Genomic DNA, 26,344 nt, shown 5'->3' on the forward strand with positions numbered 1-26,344 from the left:
CGACCTGGTCGTACAGGATTTTCTTCCGGGTGGCGACTCTCCACATGCAACGTCATGAGCCCGGAGGACGGCGGATGGCAGCCGACGGTAACAGCGACAGATGGCAGAAGCTAACGGCAACGGGGACGGCGACAGACGGTGACGGTGTCAGATGGCAGAAGCTAGGGGCAACGGGGACGGCGACGGATGGCAGCCGCCAACGCCGACAGTGACGGATGGAAGCGGCTGCACCTGCTGGCGACCTCGTGGTCCTCCCTGACGGCACGGTGCTGATCGTCTCCCTCTAGGTCGTGGAGCATAACGTCCTCATCGTATCGATCAATGAAATGTCTAGCCTGATCGATACTTGTGGCACGGTTAGAGAGTTGTGGACCGATTAATGACTGTGAATTGCATGGATTTGGCGGCCGGGTTCAGCTTCTTGGAAGGTTTCATCGACATGGCGGCATTTCAGACTCCTCCAACCTAAACATTTTTTTTCTTTCTAAAAGCCTATTTCTAACAAAAAAAAGTTGATAAAATTCTTACTAATGAAAACCAAACACCCATGCTGTTATCAAAACAACCACTACGTGTCCTCAGCTCCAACTAATATGAGCTCGGTATGAACAATAAAATCTGAAAAAATTAGCATTCTGAAGTTTTTTGGCAAATATTGACAAATGTTTGGAAAGCTTGTAAAGTTTCATCCTTAAATGACATTAATTGAATTCATGAGAAAAAAAATTAGTGTTGGAACATACCCCAGACCAGCGTGCACGGCGCACAAACGCCTCTGCAACACGCACGGCGCCTCGGCCGCACGAATGGCCTCACTTTTCTCTAGACTGGGCACATACCCTGCCTCGGCTCATACCATGGATCAAACTATAAATGGATTCTTCAAGATGGTGACGGAAGATATGAATCGAAAGGGTAAAACAAAGATATTATGTTTTTGTAAGAATTGCTCAAACATGATTTTAGGCCTGCTTATACACGGTAGACAAGGCACATCGAGGACGAGGAGGATGTTGTTTCAAACATTGAGGGGAAACAGATGAAGAAGCGGCAAACCCTTTCCATGAAGAGCCGGAAGGAGGGAATGACCAACTAGTGCCCGACATGAAGCAGATCAGCAGGATGGACATGAAAGATAGTTGGGATAATGCTTCTACATAACCGACCTGACAAAGTCGAGCCATGTTGTCACGAGAGGCAAAAGGAGTATAGTGGGAATGAAGTCTCTAACAAGAAAGACTACGACGAAGAAGAGTACACCACCAGAACGGGCAGTATTACGTTTCCTAAGGCCCAAACTATCACTGAGAGGATTGTGAAACGACATTGTACCTGATTTGTGTATCTCATTAATTAAGTTTGTATCAGCTGCACTTAAACATAACATATATTGATGTAATGCATATTTGAATCTATTGTATTTTAGGAATATTTGTGGTCGGTCTAATTAAGCATATTACTTTCGATTAATTTGTGTATTTTTTATTTACATAAAAAAATTTATTGTAATTTGACTTGGCTCAGAATGCCATCTACCTCCCTTCCATTTTAACCCCCAAAAGACTATTTGGCCAATTGTATACTCATGGCCCGATTGCTTGACCTTTACGAGTGTACGAATGACCTCTCAATAACTTACGACGGATCAGGTGATCACCGATCTAGGCACATACCATCTACGCAGAAAATCCCATGTTCATCTACTAGCCACCACCTACTTTATTCATCATTTCTCAGTCCCATTAATCGTAAGTCTTCGAGCCAATCAATTTTGACTTGATTGTTTTCATCCATAGATGACCAGATTTGTCCTGCAAGTTGTAGCGAACGTTCCTGTATTTGTCTGTCTAATTGCCTCCGTAGCTTGTCTAGCAATTGCCGGCAACGCGCACTATACACTAGCAAAATTGATATTAGATGGATGATTGCTTTTGGTAGAACATGAGATCACTTTACTACTTTGGTACTACATTCACTTTTTAGCATCAATATTTGATGGATTATAAAATATGATTCTAAATAACACATATTTAAAGATATATAATCAAGTGAGAGTATGCTTTAGTCATGCTTCATCTTTAGTATGACCACTAACCCTGTTGAATCGAACTCGGGATGCCAACATTGCTGCATGGATCAGTGCGCGCGGGAGAAAGCTTGTTTTCTCATCTATTGAATGGATATAGTCGTTGTCGTTGTTGTTGTTACTTGAGTGTTTAGGTGCCCCTAAAGAGGTGTGGAATATGTCTTTTTCTGCCTCATGACTCAAATGTCTCTTGTAAACCATTATCTTTCTGCCGGATATGGAAAAAAATAGTTTAAATCGAGATCTGATCGAGTAATAATTGCCACAACTATTGAGTCTGTTGGTGGCACATGTGTTGTCTGCACACCAGTGGTTGTGACACAAGCGTGCATATCTAGCCATCTTTCTTTTGTGCAGTATGGTGACATGTGCTTGGTTTGTGTTGCGTCGGTGCCCTTGTGAGAAGAGAAGCAAGCTCCTTGCCATCGTGAAACACCACCACCAGCACTAGTACGAACCTCAAAAAGGAAAATAATAAGCACAAGACATGTACGCATGGAGCAACGTACCTGTAATCAACTTGGTAGCATGGATCCATATAGTATGTTTATCGCTACCTGCTAGGGTCCCTGGATGCTTATAAAAACGTCGCTATGCTTCTTTATATGCACACCACCTACGCTTAGAGTTGATCTTCACACATTCTTCTCCGATATGGCTCACGTAGGTTCACCCACTCTCGCTCTCATTCTCAAAGCGGCCACCATCGCGGCCATGCTCGCCGTGATGATCCATCCGACCGTGAGGTGCTCCCCATCAGTGGGCCAAGAAGAGCTAGTAACGACCCTCGCACCAGCATCAGGGCCGGCGCAGGCGATGCGGTGCAGCGAGTGTGGCCCACACTGCACAGAGACGTGCAGAGTCTCGGTTCCGCCGAAGTGCCGCAAGTACTGCGACGTCCCAAGCTGCGAGGACTGCCGGTCTGCCGTGATCGGCAAGTGCAGGGCAGGCTGCACCACTGGTAGCTGCAACTGCGACGGTGAGGCGACCCGGTCATGCTATGGCTCTTGCTCTGGCAGTTCTTCGTGCGCGGACTGCATGAGGCTAACGAGTGAGCAGTGCACGAGTGACTGCAACGGCAAGTGCGCCACCACCTGTACCAACAAAATCAAGGATGGCATACCCTCTGTCCGGAAATACTTGTCATCAAAATAAATAAAAGGGAATGTATCTAGATGTATTTTAGTTCTAGATACATCTTTTTCTAATTATTTTGATGACAAGTATTTCCGGACGGAGGGAGTAGGTCGCGGCTGGGCCTCTTGGTATGTATCCATACCATCTACCTATCTCCTATGGTATGGATGTTGTAATTGTCACAAAGTTGTACTGCCTTTCTTGCTGTCAAATAAAATAGTTGTATCTCTCTTCTGTAGTCCTTACCATAAAATGCTTGGCAAAATATTACTTGAAGCCAATTTCATTTGGAATTACAACAACGCATGTCTAGTGATCTTTGTATATTTTACCATATTTAGTTTGGCGTGCCATAGGATATGCTAGATTGAAGACCTGAAAATAGATGGTGGTAACCACTATCACTCCCTCCCACTGATACCACTACCACTATCCTATATAACTACGACTACCACATGTTAGAAGTATATTTACGTTTAAGATAGAAATAAAAAATAGAGATAGGATAGGTTTACCTTATCCTCTACTCCAAGTCTCTTTCCCTCCATTGTACCTCTATATATACCCCATACACGGTTAGATCAATACAACACAATATCCAGTCATCCTATAATTTTCTACATGGTATTAGAGCGGTTCATCTCACGACGCCGATTATAGATTCCTTTACCACTTCCGCAGCGCGCCGCCCTTGAGGAGATTGATTTTCTCTCCCCGGGGGCGCGGCATCCGATTTGATCAAAGATTAGATTGGTTCATAGATTAGATATGTTTCATAGATTGGGTCAACTCAATTTTCGAAATTCTATTAAATTAGGTTTTCTTTAGCCACCAAATAAATTTCTGAAGACCCAAATTCTGATGAAAATATCCTAGCAGATCAGCGCAGAAATCTTTGTCGCAGACGACGGCCAAATCACTCCACCCGATGTGCGTTCTTGATCCCTCAGCTCCAACAGGCGCACGTGCTCCTGCATCGGCCGCGCCCGCCTCTACATCAACCAACTCCGTCGCGCGCAACACACCGTCGACGTCGATGACGACACCAGCCAACCACAACTCAGCAGCACCGCGCTGCACACCAAGACTGGATCACGGGAGGGAACTCCACGACCAGTACGCGGCGAGCCCCATGCAACCAGATTGCATCCACCTATAGATCGATTTCCAGCTGGTGCACACGACGTTCATCGACGAAGCAGCGGCCTCGCCAGGGGACTCGACGCTACAGCTCCAACCAGTTGTCCGCGTACCGCGTACGTCGCGCACCAGCAGGCATCGCGCGAGCACGTTCAAGAAGAGCAGCCGGCGGCTTCTCCAACAGGGATGCGATCGGATCTGCAACAATGCACAGAATCCTGCCGCCCCCCTGGACATCAAGCTGCACCAAACGTCCCTGTGCAGCCACCTCCATCCAGCCATGCGTACGTACGCCCCTAACGTATCCATTGAGGAAATCATGCACATGGCCATAGGAATCAATCTCCTACGAGGAGATACATGCAGCAGACTTGGACTCGTGCCTTCTCCTGCCGCACATCGACGGGCGACGCAGGAGCGGTACCCACGGCCAGACGGGCCTCCATTGCATCTACATCAAGACGAACGACTACCGACCGATCTGCATCTACACCAAGCCATTGAGCTACATCACCTCCTGTGTTAACCTACGCCGCCTATCTGTACCTGCACCGAGCACAACGGCACATGATCTGCACCAGATATTCTTCATTGAGCTGAATCCCTGCACTGAGCTGTACGACTACGCCAGGTTACAAGCAACATACTTCTTCGGCATGACAGGGCGTCGACACTTCGTCCTCATGGAGGGACGCCTTCAAATGACGCGTCATCGCTGACACGCCGCAGCGACGCCATCACCGACACTTCATCACCGTGGTCTTCATCAACACACTGACGCCGTCTCGTCCACAAGATGAACATCTAACATCCTTTGACAGACTTTTCTGCAAGACACAACCTCGACAACGACAATGACCGCGTCACGACGACGACATCGACCGCGTCATCCATGACGACACGACTGCATCGACACGGCGTCACTACAGTGACGACCCTACACGGCCACACGATTCTGGCAAAACCGATGTGTGCTCGATGGGCTTCCTCCGGTCTTGGCAAAATCGGTGGACTCATCGCCGACGACACCCTCTGACATCCGCAAGGTGCATCGTCCACATCTGCAGCTCCGTCATAGCGCATTTTTTTGCGCCTCCGGCTTTGTAGCTTCATCATCCATGACTACCTCGACCACGGCTACATCACCATGATCGGCTACCTCGACATTAGTGGCTACGTCTACAGCAACTCATCGACAACAACTCCAGTCAATAGCGTCCGCCTCGTCACTTGCGTCCACGACACTCCTGTTGTGACTGCGGGAGGGAATAGAGAAAAAAGCAGGAAGGCACCAGAAGGGGACACAGTCACTGCCCTAACTGCCGACCCAACAGAGACGCATGTTAGAAGTATATTTACGTTTAAGATAGAGATAAAAAATAGAGATAGGATAGGTTTACCTTGTCCTCTACTCCAAGTCTCTCTCCCTTCATTGTACCTCTATATATACCTCCATACACGGGTTAGATCAATATACAACACAATATTCAGTCATCCTATAATTTTCTACACCACAATCAACTGATCCTGCTACTGCTATCACCACTACCACTATCACCCCCTCCCACTGCTACCACTACCTCTATCATATATAACTACGACTACCACTATCACCGCCGCCACTATTGTTACTATCCAAAAGTTGGTCAAATGGATCATTCAAGATTAACATGTTTGCAACTGTATTAGCCACTCAACTACTTGTTCGAGAACTTTTCTCCGGTTTTGTAGGGCAAGATCACTCCATCAAAACATGGCATATTCTGTTCTAAAAAAACATGGCATATTCTAGCAAATAAATCAATAACATAAAATTCCCCTTTAGTTTAATTTTTTTGTAGTCCAGATACGTTCTTTTTTTTTTTGCATGACATTTCCGGACGAGTTGAATGCCTAGCTAGGCCGCATACCGTTCATGAGGGGCTCCTTTTGCCTAACTAGCTCATCATCAATTGAGGTGAGAGTGATTCTCTGCCTACTACCAAATGTCAGATGACGTCCCCTAGGGTTCCATCAGAACTTACGCATGGTCATCAAATCAGATCCCATATGATCCCAGAGTTCTTGCTGCCCCAACTAGGCAGCTACCACTACTAAAATCACCAGTTAGGAAGAGCCCCCTGAGGTGGTCCTCCGCTCCTCTCCCCTCGCGTCGTCCTCCCCGGGGCGACCCGAGGGCCCCTAGGGTTTCCCTAGGCGCCGCTCCCTCCACCCCTCCTCCCCTGCCGTCACCCGAGGGAGTCGTCGGGCTTCGCCTGGGCGACTGCTGATGACAGTGGCGGCGGGGCTTCGTCGCTTCGCTCGCTTGCGTTGGGCCCCGGAAGCCGGGCGGCGGCCCGGTTGGTGAGGCGGCGTCGTCCTTCGGCGGGCAGCGCGCGCGGGAGGCGCGGGCCGGATCCCTCGGCTGCTCGGGCAGCGAGGTCCTGGCAGGCAGTGGTCGTGGCGCGGCGAGGTTCTACCTCCTCTTCTCCAGATCTGAAGGACAGGTTCTCCCTCTCTCTGCTCTCCCTTGCTGGATTCGCTTGATTCCGGGCCTCTTATCCCTGGATCCGGTGCCGACGGGGTGCTCCCTGAGCTGGTGGTGCTGGACGAGCCCGAGGGAAACTCCTGTTGGTATTCCCAACACGGCGGCGGCGGCGCCCCTTTTGCGTCGGTCTGCTTGTTGGAGTCGCAGCCGTGGGCTCCCATCCACACCCCGGCCATGCCTCCCGGGCGAAAGCTCAAATCCCGGCGTGGGATGGGCGGCGGCGGCGCCTGGTGCGTCGTGTCCTCCTTGGAGGCGCCGTCTGGGGAAGGTTGGTGCTTTGGGGGCGTGTAGCAGCTGCAGGTGGGCGCCTGGCGTCTGTCGAGTCGATGGCGTATATATTCGGTGCAGGTTTCAGATCCGGCCACAAGTTGCTCAGCGGCGGTGTTTTGCAATGCCCCGGCGGGTCTGCGCCCTCGAGACAGGGCGGAAGGGGATCGGGTTCCCCTTCCTGGCAGCAGCAGCGCCGTTGGTGCTGATTTAGCCGGTTCTTGAATTCCTCGGACTTAATCTTCGCCATGGGGCTTGGCAGCTTCTTCCTTTCGGCATCTCTCCCGGCGGCTTACCCTCTTCCATCGGTTCCCTACGGCGTCTGCGTCGCAGCCTCCGTGTGTGTGCTCCGGCGTGATGATGGTTGTGATCCATGGCTGGCCCGGACTTGAGGCCACCCTTGCTTTAGCTCTCGGGTGAGCGTCTCTACACTTTGACGGTTCGGCACCTTCGAGCCTAGGCGAGGGGAAGGGTTCCTCTTCGGTGTTAGAGAAAGCATGTGTTATGCCTTCTCCAGTTCCTGGTTTCAGTCATGTACCCGACCTATTCTAGCAGCTGCAGATCCTCGTGGCTTCTTCCGTAGTCGTTTCAGGGCCTTTGTGTAGTGGGCTTACCCTCAATTAGCTGCACTTCAATGTAATTTTCCGTTCGCTGGTTGTAGGTGTAGCGTTGTAAGTTGTTCTGCTTTCTCCCTTGTATCCTTTAGCCGTTGCTTTGTTCGTGGTCTGCTCTTGTACTCCTGGCCGGTTGATGGCTTTGTTAATTCAAAGTCGGGCTCCTCTGAAGCCTCCGTTCCAAAAAAAAAATTCAGATCCCATATAGATGTTCATTTTTATACATGCGAACCAACTGGAACTGTTCAGCCTAAATTAAGAAGGTTGAACTGATCTAGTTGTAAAGTCCAATTTGCCTCCTTAATGCTTAGATTTTTTTGTACTAAAATAGAGACTAACCGGCTCAATCCGGTAGCCGATCATGTGGTCCGACCCTCTCAAATGACCTCCAGGGGAGGGAGAAACATCCATGGTGGAGCACTTATCTTTCATGAGACCGAGCACAGGATGCACCAAAAAACATGAATGTGGCAATTTCAATGTCTACTTTGAAAAATCGTATGACAAAGTCAGATGGTATTTTTCTTCAGCAGACCATAGGAATGAAGGGTATGTGGTTTCCATGTTGCATTGAAGACCTCTCTATGTATCCTTGCTCGGAGTTTTATATGTATTGTTTTGAGGCATCCTATACATCCATTAACAACCTCGCTCCTCTTCTAGTGTTGCCATGTATGTGGTTATAACAACACCGATTCTGCATTCATCTTTGTGTTGTGTTGTAACCTTGTATTTGGTGCTTTTGTGTTTTTTTTTCTTCCTGCTTCAACAAGATGTATTGACCCTCGGGCTGCATAGTTTTTGATCCGGTTTCCCACATAAACTGGATCATTGTTTTGACCTCGTTTTCGACATAAATCGGCTCATTCTTTTGAATTGAGATTAATTTATAGGTGGGGATTTCTGTATATACAGATATTCAGAAGTACCAGACAAAAGAGAGTGGAGGTACCGGACTTATGATGTGAGCATTGAAAAGCAAACAGAGACGATTTGGAAGTGCGGATGAAAATGTAGTGATTAGAAGTATCGTGCAATATAAAAGGTTTGCAAAGTGGAATATTGGGGTCAGAAATTCTCGAACAAATGGACGGGTGGTTTAATAGTATCGGAAGAAAATCTTCAAAAGTACTGAGGCTTAGTGAAATTCGTTCAATGATGGCTAGTGTCAGGACCCCGATCCTAGGTCACACCGATCTAGCATGTAACACATCATATCACTTGCGGCCTCACGCACGGTATTTCCACGGGCGCCACCTTACCTGGCCCGGGACAGTTTGCGCCTTTTGGCTCACTTATATGATAGTGTCGCTACCATCCATATGATAGAGAATCCGAGCCGACATGACTAGTCGTAAATCCAAAGTGGCACTAACTTACAGAGACAGGCATACATGACCCAACAACGAATATGTCGATCATCAACGTATGAACCCAAGTCGTAGCAAGCTACAAGGACTTACAGGAACAACACGTGACATTTCCCTGAAGGGACAGACACAGGAACGAAGAAGGACACATGCCGGCCAGCCTAACTGTTTCGGGGTAGTAGCAAGCTACCATGGCTCAATGAAAGCAGTAGGAGACATTTCCCCATAAGAGAGGCTACCAAGAATAAACAACTAGGTTGTCAGATTCCACACATACCAAGCATTTCAAAATCATACACACAATATGCTGGATATATGCAAATACAACATGGCATCACAGCAAAACTCTACGACTCAATGTATTTATTCATTAGGCTCCGAGGAGTCAGATATTACAAACATGGGTCTGATGACCCAGCATTCAAGTCATACAAACAATAAGCACATGCGAAAGCTTAACTTGTCTGAGTACAGATAACTACAAATGAAAAAGTCTGAGAAGCCTGACTATCTACAAGGCCCTGCCGAGGGCACAAGATCGTAGCTGAGGTAACAAGCTAAACGTCAAAGTCCACGTGAAACTACTAGTGAGACTGAAGTCTTTCTGCAAAAACATAAATTAAGCAAACTTGAGTACAAATATAACTAGCAAGACTTACATCAGAACTAGCTACATATGCATCAGTATCAACAAAGGGGGTGGTGGAGTTTAACTGCAGCAAGCCAACTTTGACTCAGTGGCTATCCTGAACTACGACTGCTATTAACTCTTTTGAGGTGCCGCACACGAGTCCACGTATTCACCAAATCAATACACCACTATGGATCCGCTCCCGTCTCCGTACGAGAACGCCATCCATAGCGCTCACGCTTATCTTGCGCATTTTAGAGTATCCACTTTCACTTGTCTATGAACTGTATAAGCAACCAAGTAGTCCTTTACCATGGACGCGGCTATTCGAATAGATGATATTAACCCTGCAGGGGGGTGTACTTCTTCACACATGTTTCCAGCACTTAGCGTCTGCACACGACATGTGCTCGGCAGACTTCAAGCGAAAGCCGACGTGGGTGTAGACCACGACCTGACCAACCACACAAGTCCCTAGTCCAGGTTTATCGCCTATTCAGGTTCCATCCGCAGGGAGTCCAGCCGAGGTTTCCACTACGGCCCCGAACGATGTGTGCAAGGTTCCCGGGTCACCAATCAGATGACTCGGTACACCGGGCCACGTGCCTACCGCATCACAGCCCACCCCTCGGGTCAGCGCTGCGCACGGCCTCCAGCATACTACAAACACCAGAAACTACTTGCAACTCCTGGATAGAGGACAAGAGGGTTAATAAGTCGAGCGGGGTCATATTTCAGGGGCCCATGCATGGTAGTAGCTGATCTTAAATCACACATACAGATCTCAGTTCTTCGGGACGGTTTCAATGAAACAACCCACCATATACTCCTACATGGCCTCTCATTGATACCTTTACCAAATCGTGTTCACACACTTAGCTCTCAATAGTAGGACCTGTTTACACACCTCCAATTCATCCCTGATGAATCAGACCTGACTCAACTCTAAGCAGTAGCAGGCATGACAAACAAGCATGAATGAGTAGGCACATCAGGGCTCAAACAATTCCTACTCATGCTAGTGGGTTTCATCTATTTACTATGGCAATGACAGGTCATGCACTGGAAAGGGGTTCAACTACCGCAACATGTAACCGTTGAATCATTGTTGTCCTAATGCAGTAAAAGAGAGCAGGAGCGAGAGAGTGGGATTGTATGGAATGAACAAGGGGGTTTTGCTTGTCTGACACTTCTGAAGATAACATTGTGTCTTCATTAGTGTCTTCAATCTCATCGTCGAAACAACGTCTACCGAGGGGGAAAAACACCGGCAACCAGAGAAGGAACACAATCAATACAATGCAACAATATGATGCATGAATGTGACATGGTAATATGCTATGATTTGAGCTAATGCAAGTAGCAACAAGTTAAATGAAGTTGGTGTGAACCGTAGGTTCAAATTCAAACTCCACATGTGACATCTCAAATACCATGGATTAAAATTGTCATATACAATAGCTTTGGTTTGCTCCAACATGCATGAAAATGCCATAAACAGATTCTTTGGATTTTTCTGATAATTTTTCATATATAAATTATTTCATTCTGAGCTATAGATTAATTTCTATGGTTTTTAGAAGTTTTAAACATTTTCTGAATATAAATAAATCATTTAGATTTATTTAAAATCCAGGAAAACATTACTGTGTCATCAGTAGGTCATGCTGACGTCAGCAGGTCAACAACGCCAGCCCAGGTAAAACCTAACGGCTGGGCCCCTCACATCAGCTAGTCAGCTAATTAACAAGGTTAATTAACACTAGTTAAATCCTAATCTAGAAATTAGTTAGGGGCTGGCCCCACATGTTAGTGACTCACGAGGGAGTCAAAATGGGTCAACCCAGGTCAAACCGGTCGGAGTTGGCCTGGCTCATCGCCGGCAAGGCCAGACGTGGCAGAGCGTGTCGGAAATCGCCCACAGGCGACCATTTGGACGATAGATTGGTGCTACGGATAGCTGGGGCTCGCATGCATCTGGTAGTGCAAGTGGGAGGAGCTGGGCTGGAGCGAGCTCGCCGGAGTCAAGCTCGTGGCGGCAGCTGGCGTTCGGGTGTTGAGCGAGATGGAGCTACAGAGCACAGGGAGATGAATGGGTGTGTGTTAGGCTCCTGGGAGTGCACTAAGTGCAGTGGTGAGCTCGGACGTGTGCTTGCACGACCGTAGCCACAACGGCGACATGGCCGGCAGTGAGGTGCTTTGGGCTCCAGTGGAAACGGCAGCTACACGGAGAAATCGACGCAGGGAGGAGGGGGGTTAGGGGAAGGAGCTCACGGCGGTTGCGACGTAGGCCTCAGCGAGCTTGGGGAGGGGTGATGTCTACTACACAACCTTCTTCTTGTAGACGTTGTTGGGCCTCCAAGTGCAGAGCTTTGTAGGATAGTAGAAAATTTCACTCAAGTGGATGACCTAAGGTTTATCAATCCGTGGGAGGCGTAGGATGAAGATGGTCTCTCTCAAACAACCCTGCAACCAAATAACAAAGAGTCTCTTGTGTCCCTAACACATCCAATACAATGGTAAATTGTATAGGTGCACTAGTTCGGCGAAGAGATGGTGATACAACTGCAATATGGATAGTAGATAATGGTTTTTGTAATCTGAAAATATAAAAACAACAAGGTAAGTAATGGTAAAAGTGAGCGTAAACTGTATTGCAATGCTAGGAAGCAAAGCCTAGGGTTCATACTTTCACTAGTGCAAGTTCTCTCAACAATAATAACATAATTGGATCATATAACTATTCCTCAACATGTAACAAAGAGTCACTCCAAAGTCACTAATAGCGAAGAACAAACAAAGAGATTATGGTAGGGTACGAAACCACCTCAAAGTTATCCTTTGTGATCAATCTATTCAAGAGTCCGTAGTAAAATAAAACAAAGCTATTCTTTCCGTTCAATCTATCATAGAGTTCGTACTAGAATAACACCTTAAGACACAAATCAACCAAAACCCTAATGTCACCTAGATAATCCAATGTCACCTCAAGTATCCATGGGTATGATTATACGATATGCATCACACAATCTCAAATTCATCTATTCAACCAACACAAAGAACTTCCAAGAGTGCCCCAAAGTTTCTACCGGAGAGTCAAGACGAAAACGTGTGCCAACCCCTATGCATAAGTTCACGAGGTCACGGAACTCGCAAGTTGATCATCAAAACATAAATCAAGTGGATCACATGATATCCCATTGTTACCACAGATAAGCACGTGCAAAACATACATCAAGTGTTCTCAAATCCTTAAAACTCAATCCGATAAGATAACTTCAAAGGGAAAACTCAATCCATTGCAAGAGAGTAGAGGGGGAGAAACATCATAAGATCCAACTATAATAGCAAAGCTCGTGACACATCAAGATCGTAACACCTCAAGTCACAAGCAAACTCCTCTTGCTCACACCATACACTTCTCCAATCTACAGTTACACTTGACTAGCTTGCACCCTGTGTTGTGCCGAGTGTGCTGTGGAGTTCCTGCTGAGTTCTAGTGGCCGAGCTGTTGGCCATCATAGAGATGGAGCCACGGGTGTCCATGCTGAGGGACAAGGTGTTCAGCTCCTGTTTGTCCTAGTTGAGCCTGCCCACGCATCCATGTGGCGCTGGCCGTTGTAGCTTCACCGGAGTCACCGCCTGCTTTCGCGCCTCGTCACTGGCACAAGCCAGCCTGTACTGCTGCTGCTACCAAGCCAGAGCTGGTGTCAGTGCGTCGGTGAGGACCACGTTCTTCCTCGCCATAGCTTCGTTGCTGGTCTTGGGTGCTCAGGACTGAGCTCGTGAAGGCACCCTTTAAGAAAGAATCTGGTAAACTATGGCTCCAAGATTGGATTATTGACTTGTGGTTCATTCAAGTGTCAAACACACATCATATCTGCCGCACCATCTTGTTTGCTTCGGTTGTTAGGAGTCCTAGTTAGATAGACTAGGTTGTTAAGGTTTATCTCTATCTAAGAGATCTTTCTTTCTCTCCAAGATGTAATCTCCAACAACTTGTATGCGCTGTACAGGGAGGTGCACCCCTGCTATATAAACACGTACACGTCGCCCTCATCGGGTAAGACGTTTCCGCCATCGCACATGGTAATCAGAGCCCTTCTCTTCCAATCCTAGTCTCCCGATTGCATCTAGTGCATAGCCATGTCTTCATCCTCCGGCGCCACCCCTAGCCTCAATGGCTAGGTCAGCGAAAAGCTCAATCGCACGAACTACGTGCTATGGCGCACGCAGGTCACACCCCACCCGCGGGGCGTCAGTGTTTTCGGCTACGTCGATGGCACCGCACCGGAGCCGGCCAGACTCCACGTCACCAAAGATAAGGACGGTAAGGAGACTTCTGAGCCCAACCCTCTCCACCCACTCTGGGTCCGGGAGAATCAACAGGTGCTTGGCTATTTGCTGAGCACCCTCTCCAAGGAGGTGCTGGTCGCGGTCATCGCGATCACCACGGCGCGCGAACTCTGGGTGGCGCTGGCGGGCATGTTCTCGTCCCAGTCACTCAGCCGCGTCAACAACATCAGGACTGCGCTCATCAGCGCGCAGAAGGGCAACCAGTCGGTCGCCTCCTACTTCGCCTCCCTCCACGGCCTTGCTGATGAACTTGCTGCTGCGGGCAAGCCCATCCAGGATGACGAACTCATCTCTTACATTCTCCATGGCCTCGACGTCGACTACCAGCCGCTCGTCTCCGCCCTCGACGCCCGCGTCACGCCTGTCACCATCGACGAACTCTACGCCATGCTGAGTAACTTTGACCAGCGCATGGCCCAGTTCCACGGCTCCTCTGGCGGCTTCAAGTCTTCTCCAAATGCCGCATCTCGTGGCCGTGGCGGCGGCCCTCGCTCACGTGGATCTCCCCGCAACAAGGGGCGTTCAGGAAACAACAGCAATGGTGGCGGCGGCTCTAGCAACTCTCGCATCAGGCGCTCCACCAACTCCAAGTCTCGTCGTGGCGGCGGCTCCAGCAGGTCTAGACCAGATGCACCACGCTGCCAGATCTGTGGCAAGCTTGGGCACACGGCCAAAGACTGTTGGTATCACTATGATGAAGATGATGACTCCTCTCAAGACGAGGACAAGGTTGCGGCGGCTGCGGACGGCTCCTACGGCGTCGACACGAACTGGTACGTCGCAGCGGGGCGACAAATCACATCACCAATGAGCTCGAGAAGGTCACCATGAAGGAGAAATACCATGGCAAAGACCAAATCTACACTGCCAACGGCGAAGGTATGAGGATCAGTCACGTTGGTCATTCACTTTTTAGTACCCCTCGTCGTAAAATTCATCTAAAGAAAATCTTGCTAGTTCCTAGTGCTGATAAGAATCTTCTCTCTGTTCATAGAATTGCCATTGATAATCATGTCTTCCTTGAGTTTCATCCTTATTTTTTCTTGATCAAGGATCAGGCAATGAAGAAAATTCTCTATCGAGGTAGATGCGTTCGAGGACTCTACCCATTGATCCCGGAGCATAGAAGATCCAATAAACAAGCCTATGGTGTTGCCAGACTTTCATCAACACGGTGGCACGATCGACTAGGACATGCTGCTTTCCCTTTAGTTGAAAAATTGCTTAGGAAAAATAAGCTCCCGTATTTTGGTGAGCGTGATCTTGAAACTATTTCTGATTCTTGTCAACGAGCGAAAAGTCATCAGTTGCCTTATCCTATATCTACTAGTGTTTCTACCAAACCCTTGCAATTAATATTTTCTGATGTTTGGGGTCCTGCCCCCAGTTCTGTTGGTAGACATACCTATTATGTGAGCTTCATAGATGACGACAGTAAATTCTCCTGGATCTATCTTCTCAAAAGAAGATCAGATGTCTTCCAAGTTTTTCAAAACTTACAAGCTCTCGTTGAACGAAAATTTGATAGTAAGATCATTGCAGTTCAGTCTGATTGGGGAGGGGAATACGAGAAATTAAACTCATTTTTCCAAACCCTTGGCATATCACATCATGTGTCATTCCCCCACACTCATCAGCAAAACGGCTCTGCCGAACGTAAGCACCGACATATAGTTGAGGTTGGATCAGCCCTCCTATCCGGTGCATCAATGCCTCTCAAGTTCTGGGATGAGGCTTTCCTCACAGCTGTTCATATCATAAACATGCTCCCTAGTCGAGTCATTAACAATGAAACTCCACTAGAACGCCTCCTTCACATGAAACCCGACTAGAAATCTCTTCGTGTCTTCGGGTGTGCCTGTTGGCCCAATCTTCGTCCCTACAACAAACGCAAGCTCATGTTTCGCTCAAAACAATGTGTTTTTCTAGGGTATAGCAATCAACATAAAGGTGTCAAGTGCCTTGACGTTGCAACTTGACATGTCTACATTTCACGTGATATTGTCTTTGATAAAACCAAGTTTCCTTTTGCTGATCTTCATCCTAACGCCGGTGCTTTGCTCCGTCAAGAGATTCTTCTTTTGCCTCCTCATCTATCCGGTGTTGATCAAGGGGGAAACGATTGTGATAACGATCAACTATTGACTAACCCTCTTACTGATGACATGCATGAGTCTTGTGATATTACAGGTGAAAACAGCGAAGAAAACAGAGAAGAAAATGGTGAAAAAAAACCTCAGCCGAAGCCATATTCATGTGCCCGGAATCTGGGGACAAATCCTCCTCGGGATCTGTTCCCCTGCAGGGCAGCGGATCCTCCCCGGGATCGGTGGCGGCAGATGCACCAGGGGTGTAGCCTGCATGTGCACCCGCCTCAGTCCAGACGCACGCCTCGTCGCCACCCGCGGGCCGCAGCACGACATCGCCTACATGCCAATCGCTATCTGCCATGCGTCATCGCTCAGTTGGTGCGGGCGGCGCACGCTTCTCCAGCCAGCTCGTGTGTTACAAGCGGCGGCCCCCAACTCGTCCGACCAACGTGGGGCCTGAAGCTGGCGCGGGATCCAGTGTTGGTGCGCGCGTGCCCACGCATCCGACCAGCGTCCGACCCGAGGCCGATTCGCCATCATGTGGCCATGATGAGTCCACTCATGTAGCGGGATCTTCTGCGGAGTCTGCACGTACACGGCTGCTGGAATCTGCCATAGAAAATCCGAATGAGGCAGAACCTGCCGCTGCAGCGCGTGGATCCTCCTTGGGATTGGTTACTGCAGCAACTCCTGCTCATGCTGCGGGATCCTCTGCGGCCGAAAATTTGGCTGGTTCTTCGCGCCGTACAAGATTACAAAAGGGAGTAATACAACCTGTTGACTACAAACGAGTAACAAAATATGGCATGGTTTGTTCTACAGATGAACCTCTTACTCTAGAAGAAGCACTTGGTGATGAAAAATGGCAGAAAGCGATGAATGAAGAATACATGGCTCTAAAGAAGAATAATACATGGCACTTAGTTCCTCCACAGCAAGGTAAAAATTTAATTGATTGCAAGTGGGTTTTCAGGATCAAGAGGAAATCTGATGGAACTATTGACCTTACAAAGCTAGGCTAGTTGCAAAGGGGTTTAAACAACGATATGGTATTGACTATGAGGATACTTTTAGTCCAGTTGTTAAAGCTGCAACCATTCGTCTAGTTTTGTCTATTGCTGTTTCTAGGGGCTGGAGTCTCAGACAGTTAGACATTCAGAACGCGTTTCTTCACTGTGTTCTGGAAGAGGAAGTGTACATGAAGCAACCTCCTGGGTTTGAAAGCAAGAAAACTCCCTCCTATGTGTGTAAACTTGACAAGGCACTGTATGGGTTAAAGCAAGCACCGAGAGCATGGTACTCTCGACTCTGTCACAAAATGCAAGCACTTGGTTTTATTCCATCAAAATCTGACACTTCTTTGTTCATCTACAACAAGTTCAACACATGCATATTTGTTTTAGGGTTTTTATCAGTTTTGCCATCGCCTGTCTAGCGCTACTCAGTTTTGCCACTAAACATTTTCACTACTCAAAAATGCCACTGTTCTGTTAAATCAAGCTCAAAAAGACCATTTTTCACCGTTACCATTTGGTCAATACACGTTGACTGAAGTTAGATGACGAAATTACCCCTATCCCATTTGTAAGGGCCGCATGAGAAAAAGAGAAGAAAAATTGGGAGGCTAGGGGTTCGAACCCAAGACCACGGGCTACACAGGCGCACAAGCTAACCAACTAAACCATGGAAACAATTTGTTTTGTGAGGAGATACAGACCTTATATACAGATGTCTGAACCTAACTAAACAAAATCTTATCTAATCCTTGACCCGATCTGTTCATGGCAGTTTCCCTTTCCCCAGCCGGAACCAATATCCCCAGTCATCGCCGCCGCCTGCCAAAATCCTCACCTGGCACCGCCGGTCGCCGGGCTGCCCGCCCAGCTCCGGCGCGCCCCCACTCGCCGCAGCTGCGGCGCCTCCCGCCGAGTGCCGCCACCCATCCCAGCTTCGGCTCTTCCTCCCGCCCGACACCGCCACGGGAGGCAGGCAGCTCCGACGCTTCTCCCGGCTGACTCCGCAGCTCCTCCCGAGTCTTGAAGTGCAATTGTTCCACGGCAATGGCGACGGACAGCAGGACCGAATCGGAGGCTTGCATCGGCCACAGGACGCCCCAACATGACATATGCTCTGAAATTCCTGCATTGTGAGTATACTAATTCTTAGTGTGCGTGTGTGGTTGAATATAACTTGTAGAGGTAGAAATTTGTACATAGAATTTGTAGTAGCTGACTTTGCCTTACTGATAATCGCGTGCAATTTGGTACTTGTGTTCCTGATGGTCAGGATGGATGCAGATACTGCTTGTATGCTGATAGTTAGGATGGAAACAAGCCGTGAGAATAGCGATGGTCTCAAGCGATATGTTAGCGGCTTTGATTTTCATCTATTCGTAGAACCTAGTATCACACACAAAACCTTGCTGCACAAACTGTGTGATACCTATCCATGGGGGTGGCGTGATTACGTTGAGTTGAAGTACTATGACAGGGAGCAGAATAAATGGGTTGCTGTTGTATGTGATGATGATGCAGCTTTGATGTTTGGAAAACATCAAGATTCAAAGAAAATATCTATGCAAATTGAGGTTCTTCAAAAATCCCAAACTCCTAGCACACCTAGCCATAATCCACCTACACAACCTTGTTACAGTGAGAGTCAACATACAGGGAGTCAGGCAGTTGATGTTGATACAGTCAACATACAGGGAGTCAAGCAGTCTAATAGTGTTGACGATGCTAATAGAGACATAACTAATGATGCTATACCTGATGATGCTATTCTCTCGGATAATGATGGTGAGCGGCAGTATCCAGACTTGGTCAAGAAGTCTACCAAAGAAGATGATTCGGCAGATATGGAAGAGGAAGATAATCCTCCAGCATATGAATCCACTGACACTGAAGAGGAAGAAGAGAATAGAGACATGGGTTTAGTTGATGAAGAGGAAGAGGAGGAGGAGGACAGACTTGTTGTAGTATATAACAAGGAGAACCCATTATTTGCAGAAGGCTCGGTATTCCCCTCTTTGTTGGACTGCAAGAATGCACTTTCTACTTTTGCAGTTAAACGTGAATTTGACTATACAGTCGAAAAGAGTGATTCTAAGAGGCTGAGAGCAAGTTGTGCATATAAGAGGTGTAAGTGGAGAATTCATGACTCTTATATGAGGAATAGCACAATATTTCAGGTATAACTTGCTAACATCTAATTGATTTGTTTATTGTACCCTTTATTTTGTGGAACTGGTAACTATACAAATGTGGCAAGTTTAACATACTAACTGATTTTGTTGTTTCCTACAGATCAAGGTGTGTCCTTTCTCTCATACATGCCCAACTAAGATGAGAAGTGAGAAGTTCAAGCCGGCAAAGAGCAGGTGGGTTGCTGATGTTGTGCTGGAGTGGGTGAGAAAGAACCCAGATATTGGCCCTACTGCTCTTCAAGAGAAGATCCATGAGAAGTACCACTTCACGGTGCCATACATGCGTGTATCTCGTGGTAAAGACAAAGCAATGGATATGATTAGTGGAAAATGGGAAGATAGCTTCCATCGTCTCTATAGTTTCAAGGCTAAGGTGGAGAAGTGTTCTCTTGGTAGTGTAGTGGAAATAGACAAAGAAACTGTAAAGTACAAGATCAAAGGAAAAGTGAGGGAGAAGGAATGCTTTAGGAGGGTGTTTGTTTCATTCAAGGCATGTTGGCAAGGCTTTTTAAATGGATGTCGACCATACTTGGCCGTAGACTCAACTGCACTAAATGGGAGATTCAAAGGGCAACTAGCTTCTGCTTGTGCCATTGATGGCCGTAATTGGCTTTACCCAGTTGCATATGGGGTGCTAGAGACAGAATCATCTGAAAGTTGGGCTTGGTTTCTTCAAAATCTGCGTGGGCTTATTGGGCATCCTGAAGGACTAGTCATACACACTAACGCTTGCAAAGGTTTAGAGACAGCAGTAGAACAAGTGTGGCCTGGAGTGGAGCATAGGGAGTGTATGAGGCATCTTGCTGCAAATTTTCAAAAAAAATTCAAGGGCAAGGTCTATGATGATAATCTTTGGGCTGCAAGCTTAACTTTCAGCTCTAGAAAGCACAACTGGCATATGAAACAGATCCTTGCTAAGAAGAGTGTCCAAAAATATATGGCTGAACACCACACAAAGATATGGTATAGAAGCAAGTTCAATGAAATATGCAAGGTTGACTACGTCAACAACAACCTCGCAGAGTCATTTAATAGAAAAGTCAGAAAAGTTAAGTCTCTTCTTGTTGTCGACATGTTGGACAAGATTAGGCAGATGATAATGGAGAAGTTTGATCTGCGGATGAGGATAGCATTAGAAAAATGGCTTGGCCATCTCCTAATACCAAGTGTGATAAAGGCACTGCATGCCGAATCCAAAGGTAAATATCTTGTACTCTTTCAATTGATTAATTTCATAACAACTCAATTCAATAATTAATGTTTTGTGTTTTTTTAGGGCTGAAGATGATGGTAATTAGACGCAGTGATGTTGAGGCAGAAATTACTGCAGTGGACAAAGAGAATAGGGAATGGAGGTACCCTGTTGACATCGCAAAGGAAACATGTAGCGGCTGCAGGCAATGGCAGGTCAAGGGTTTGCCATGTATCCATGCCCTGTACTTTATTACTTCACTACGAGGTCCAGTATCAGAAATTGAACCATATGTACATGAGTTCTACTCCGTTGCAAAATTTAAGGCTGCGTATGCGGACAACATACCTGCAATGGTAGGCAAGCAACACTGGGACATTGTTGACCCTGGCTTCAAACTACATGCTCCAGTGTTGAGGAGGCCAAAAGGCCGACCAAGGAAGACTAGAATTAGATCTAGTGCTGAAGGTGCTGGCGTGGGCGCCAGGAAAAGGAAGTGCAAGCGATGTGGAGGCTTCGGGCACATTGCCAGATTGTGCACAAATCCAGTTGACCCGACATTTGGAGAAGATGAGGCTGACCTCCAAGCTAGGGAAGCTCCTTTTGTGGCAGGAGAAGGCGACCCTGAACTATCAATGGTTGCAAGTTCTGCTAGGTAACATCAAAAGAACATGTGCTTTTCTATATGTATTTTCAACATCTATTTTCATTCTTTTTTGCAACATGACTAACTTCTGTACAGCTCAAAGGAAAGTGTGAAGAACACTAGGAAACGGAAGGACATGCAAAATGAAGTTTGTACCACAACCGATGGACCTGCAAGTGGATTTGTTTCGTCTCCCATGCATATTCGAATTGCAAATGCGGAACCACCAGACAGTCCTGCTAAAAACACAAGAAGCAAAAAGAAGCTACATATGTGAAGTTTGTGTGATCGTGACCTTTTGCTTGTGAACCTGGACATGTTTCCTTTCAACCTTATGCATGTTTGAGAATTTGGACCTTTATATTTCGACCAACAAGTGGATGTTATTGAACCTTATTTATGTTTGTGAACCTGATTTGTGTGTGCTGAAAAAACAACAAGTTGATATTTCGAACCTTATTTATGTCCGTGAACCACTTTGTGTTTGTGTCATTTTCAGAAAAATGGGCAGCAACCATGCTGAAATTTTCATAGAAATATAAAATAATATGTGATCGTGCTGTCATATGTGTTGTTTCTGTCAATTAGTGTGTGACCATCAAAAAGTTTGGGCGTGGCGGTCTGCCTCATTTGTTTATGTCTACTAGTACCAGACAGTTTCTTCTAGCCGGCCAGCCGCTCGTGCGGATCTGTTGTCCATAGTAACTTTCAAACCGAAGTTCAACTATTTAGCAACAGGAAAATATACGAGACGTTGTTGTGTTGGAATATTATTCCATATAATATATAATGGATATATCTCCTTCTGCAACATAACATCTCCTTAGCTCAGTTGGTTTGCTCGCTCTTTACTGGAGGTTGTGGTCTTGGGTTCGAAACCCCAAGACGACAATTTTTATTCTATTTTCATGCACACCTTACAAATGGTCCCACAAGTCAACACAGAGAGACGGGGGGACAGGGGTATTTTTGTCATCTACCTCCAGTCAACGTGCATTGACCAGACGGTAATGGTGAAAAATGGCATTTCCAAGTTTGTGTCTAACGGAGCAGTGGCATTTTTTATTAGTGAAAACATTTAGTGGCAAAACTGAGTAGCATTAGACAGCCGATGGCAAAACTGATAAAAACCCTTTGTTTTAATATATGTTGATGATATCATTGTGACAAGCTCATCAAATGAAGCAATCACAGGACTGTTGAAAGATTTGAGTGCAGATTTTGCTTTGAAAGATCTTGGTGACTTGCATTACTTTCTTGGAATTGAGGTGAATAAGCACACAGATGGACTTCATCTCTCTCAGGAAAAGTATGCAACTGATCTTGTAAAAAGGGCTGGTCTACAAGGTTGCAAGCCTACACCTACTCCATTATCCAGTTCAGAAAAACTGTCTCTCACAGAAGGTAATCTTTTGAGTCAAGAAGATAGCACCAAGTATAGAAGCTTGGTAGGAGCCCTTCAATATCTTACCCTGACTAGGCCTGATATATCTTTTGCTTTCAATAAAGTATGCCAGTTTCTTCATGCACCTATCAATGTTCACTTCACTGCTGCAAAACGCATAGTGAGATATGTCAAAGGAACTTTGAGTATTGGCTTAGATTTCAGCAGATCATCCTCTAATCTGGTCAGTTCCTTTTTTGACTCAGACTGGGCAGGGTGCTTGGATGACAGGCGGTCCACTGGTGGCTTTGCAATATTTTTTGGACCAAATCTGATTTCATGGTGTGCTCGAAAACAAGCCACTATTTCCAGGTCTAGCACAGAGGCAGAATATAAAGCACTTGCAAATGCTACAGCTAAAATTATATGGGTTCAATCCGTGCTGAAATAACTGGGTATAAAGAACACACCAGCTCCATGTCTGTGGTGTGACAATCTTGGTGCAACTTATTTGTCTGCTAATCCAGTTTTTCATGCAAGAACAAAGCATATTGAAATAGATTTTCATTTTGTTCGAGAGAGAGTTGCTCAAAAGCAACTTGATATTCGCTTCATTCATTCCAAAGATTAGCTTGTAGATGGTTTTACTAAGGCTTTACCTGTGAGGAGCTTTGAGAACTTCAGACATAATCTCAACTTAATGAAGTTGTGATTAAGGTGGGGTGTCAAACACGCATCATATGTGCCGCACCATCTTGTTTGCTTCGGTTGTTAGGAGTCCTAGTTAGATAGACTAGGTTGTTAAGGTTTATCTCTATCTAAGAGATCTTTCTTTCTCTCCAAGATGTAATCTCCAACAACTTGTATGCGCTGTACAGGGAGGTGCGCCCCTGCTATATAAACACGTACACATCGCCCTCATCGGGTAAGACGTTTCCGCCATCGCACATCAAAAACAGATCCCAACCTATGCATGTCTTGCTCACACCATTCTCTTCTCCATTAATTGTGCAGTGCACTTGTGTTCGTGTATTGCAATGGCGGAGCTGGTGGCTGCCATGGCCATCCGGCCACTGGTGTCCATGCTGATGAACAAGGCGTCCAGCTCCCTCTTGGACCAATACACGGTCATGGAGGGAATGGAGGAGCAGCACAAGATTCTCAAACGCAAGCTCCCGGACATTCTCGATGTCATCACCGATGCCGAGGAGCAGGCCACGGCACACAGAGAAGGAGCGAAAGCTTGGCTCCAGGAGCTCAAGACAGTGGCCTATGAGGCGAATGAAGTGTTCAATGAATTAAAGTATGAAGCACTCCGCCGTGAAGCCAAGAAGAAGGGGCACTACACGAAGCTTGGCTCCAATGCAACAAAACTGTTCCCTATTCACAACCGTATTGTGTTCCGTTACAAGATGGGTCGCAAGCTTTACCAGATTCTACAGGCCATTGAAGTCCTCGTAGCAGAGATGCATGCCTTTAGGTTCAAGTACCGACCACAGCCACCGGTTTCGAAGCAGTGGAGGCAGACTGATTATGTTATCACCGACCCACGAAAAATTGCTAGCCAGTCCAGACACGAAGATAAGAAGAAGATTGTTGATATACTACTTGGTCAAGCTAGCAGCTCGGATCTTGTAGTTGTTCCCGTTGTTGGAATGGGGGGCCTTGGCAAGACCACATTAGCACAACTTATATACAACGGACCTGATATTCAGAAGCATTTTCAGTTGCTGCTCTGGGTTTGTATCTCTAATATATTTGATGTGAACTCCCTGGCTAAGAGTATAGTCGAAGCATCTCCCAAGAAGAATGAAGATACAGACAAATCACCACTAGATAGACTTCAAAAATTGGTCAGCGGGCAGAGGTATCTCCTTGTATTGGATGATGTCTGGAATAGAGAGGTCCATAAGTGGGAAAGGCTGAAGGTCTGCCTTCAGCATGGTGGTATGGGTAGTGCAGTGTTGACAACAACCCGTGATAAACAAGTTGCTGAGATTATGGGTGCAGATAGAACCTACAATCTCAATGTTTTGAAGGATAACTTCATAGAGGAAATTATTGAGGCCAGAGCATTCAGTCCAAAGAAAGAAAGGCCTCCTGAGCTACTCGAGATGGTTGGTGATATTGTGAAGAGATGTCGTGGCTCTCCATTAGCTGCAACTGCACTGGGATCTGTACTTCGTACCAAGACCAGCGTGGAAGAGTGGAAGTCTGTATCATCTAGGAGCAGTATTTGCACTGGGGAAACTGGAATTTTGCCAATACTCAAGCTTAGCCACAATGATTTGCCAGCACACATGAAGTAGTGCTTTGCTTTCTGTGCCTTATTTCCCAAGGATTACAAGATTAATGTGGAGAAGCTTATCCAACTATGGATCGCAAATGGCTTTATCCCAGAACAGGAGGAATATAGTCTTGAAACCATTGGAAAACATTTTTTTATTGAGCTGGCATCAAGCATTCTTTCTGGATATATAAGAATTTAAAGGCTACAAGGAGGACCGTTTCAGAACTACATGTAAAATTCATGATCTTATGCATGATATTGCAATGTTTGTTATGGGAAAGGAATGTATCATTGCAAATAAGTAATTAAGTCAAATCGAGTGCCTTCCATATGCTGCTCGACATTTGTTCTTGCCATATGAAGAAACAGGAGGTATTTTGAATGATTATATGGACAAAAGATCCCCTGCTATCCAAACTCTGATATGCCATAGTCCTGTGCGAAGCTCATTGCAACATCTATCAAAATACAGATCTTTGCATGCCTTGAAGCTCTATATAAAGACAGAATCGATTTTACTGAAACCAAAGTACCTTCATCACCTGAGGTACCTTGATCTCTCATACAGTGATATCAAATCACTTCCTGAAGATATAAGTATTCTATATACCTTGCAAAATTTGGACCTTTCCAACTGCCGTTATCTTGAACGACTTCCAAGGAAAATGAAGTATATGACTTCCCTGTGTCATCTCTACACTGATGGGTGTCCGAAGTTGAAGAGCATGCCTGCAGAACTCGGAAAACTCACTAGGCTGCAGACAATTACATGCTTTGTAGCAGCAGTTATGGGACCTGATTGCAGTGATGTTGCAGAGCTGCAGGATTTGAACCTTGGTGGTAAGCCAGAGTTATGTCAGGCAGAGAATGTTATAGAAGCAGAGGCAAAAGTTTCAAATCTTGGAAATAAGAAGGATCTCAGAGAATTGACATTAAGATGGACTTCTATTTGCGAGAGCAAGGTGCTCGACAATTTCAAACCTCATGATGGGCTGCAGTTTCTGAAGATACATTTCTATGGAGGAGAGTGCATCGGTATGTTGCAAAACATGGTTGAGATCCATCTTTTTATTGTGGAAGATTGCAATTTTTGTTCAGATGTGGTTCATCCTTTACTTTTCCAAAACTGAAGCAGCTACAGCTAGTTGGTCTGTTGAAATTTGATAGATGGTGGGAAATAAATGAGAGGCAAGAAGACAGGATAATATTTCCTGTGCTTGAGAAGCTGCTTATTAGTTATTGTCAAAAGTTGGTAGCATTACCTGAAGCACAATTTTTGTTTATTGGGAAATGTGGGGAGCAGATAGCATTATCTGAAGGACGGTTGCTTCAAGAACCATGGAGTGGAGACTACAGGTTGGTACACTCATCGTTTCCTTCCCTGAAGGTACTCGAATTGAAATGCTTGG

General features: G+C 46.3%; 2 pseudogenes; both read left to right on the plus strand.

The window, feature by feature from the left end:
- The first annotated feature begins 14,395 nt into the window (after positions 1–14,395).
- On the plus strand, positions 14,396–14,534 carry LOC125533336 (annotated as a pseudogene).
- A 9,148-nt stretch (positions 14,535–23,682) lies between these two features.
- LOC125532495 overlaps positions 23,683–26,344 on the plus strand; it is a 47,117-nt pseudogene continuing 44,455 nt past the window's right edge.

The sequence above is a fragment of the Triticum urartu genome, chromosome 1 (genome assembly GCF_003073215.2).
Source record: "Triticum urartu cultivar G1812 chromosome 1, Tu2.1, whole genome shotgun sequence".
In the NCBI taxonomy this organism is placed as follows: Eukaryota; Viridiplantae; Streptophyta; class Magnoliopsida; order Poales; family Poaceae; genus Triticum; species Triticum urartu.